The sequence below is a fragment of the Arachis hypogaea genome, chromosome 12, assembly GCF_003086295.3.
Source record: "Arachis hypogaea cultivar Tifrunner chromosome 12, arahy.Tifrunner.gnm2.J5K5, whole genome shotgun sequence".
Taxonomy (NCBI): Eukaryota; Viridiplantae; Streptophyta; class Magnoliopsida; order Fabales; family Fabaceae; genus Arachis; species Arachis hypogaea.
In genome coordinates, this window is record NC_092047.1 from 82,956,935 (window position 1) to 82,958,151 (window position 1,217).

Consider the following 1,217-nt stretch of genomic DNA (forward strand, 5'->3'; position numbering starts at 1 on the left):
GAGGAGCTGTAGCAAAAGTCTAATTCAGAGGCAGAGAAAGCACTGCAGATGCTGTTAAAATCTGACCTTCTTGCACATGAAAGAGTTTTTCTAGAGCTACAGAAGTCCAAATGGAGAGTTCCTAATGGCTATGAAAAGCTAACATCTAGGGCTTTCCAGCAATGTATAATACTCTATACCTTGCTTCAGAATTGAAGGCCCAAAACTGGCGTTCAACGCCAGCCATCTACCCTATTCTAGCGTCCAGCACCCACAAAGAGGGGACCATTATCTTCGAACACTTTACATGTTTCATTGTATTTTTTTATCAGTATGAGTCTCTAAACCTCCTAGGTTGAGGGGAGGAGCTCTGCTGAGTTTTATGGATTAATAAAAGTATTACTATTCTATCTTCAATCCGTGTTTGATTCTCTATTCTAAGATGTATCTTCGTTCTTCATCATTATGAATGCGTTGAACCGGCACAAGGTTATCTCATTCTATATTGGTTCAGAGTGAGTCTTTCATCGGACAATGATGAACTACTAGCTTGATTATACATCTCTTAGACGGCTAATCAACGACTTCGTTGGGGACTTCTTGAGACACCAGTTCAGCCGAGATATGGGGAGATTAGAGTCTTTGTGGTAGAGGCTAGAACCAAAGGCACAACATTCTCTGATCCGGAAGATTCCACCTTTTCTGTGGCATTTTGAGTAGGATCACTAAGGGGAATGGACTGTAGGAGCTTCACCCTCAATCAGACTGGATACGCACTAACCCTGGTGTTCAACTCTGGAGGAGAATCGGCGACCTCTCAAGAAAGGTGTTGATCACATACAGCCTGCCATAGAAGAAATCATTCACAGTTGGAGGAGAAAGTAAAACCGAATTGTTCCAGAAGAATAAAGCATCTCCGAAGCCTAAACCATCTTCTTATCATTGCATTCACCATTAACTGAGTAACGTTATCTTTATTTTACTTTTATGCGCTTTAAACAACCAGCTAACTTTTCTATCCGCCTGACTAAGATCTACAAGATAACCATAGCTTGCTTCAAATCACAATCCTCATGGGATTGACCCTGACTCACTCAGGTATTACTTGGACGACCCAGTGCACTTGCTGGTTCAGTTGTGCGAAGTGTAATTCCGCGCACCAAGTTTTTGGTGCCGTTGCCGGGGATTGTTCGAGTTTGGACAACTAACGGATTGTCTTGTTGCTTAGATTAGGTAAT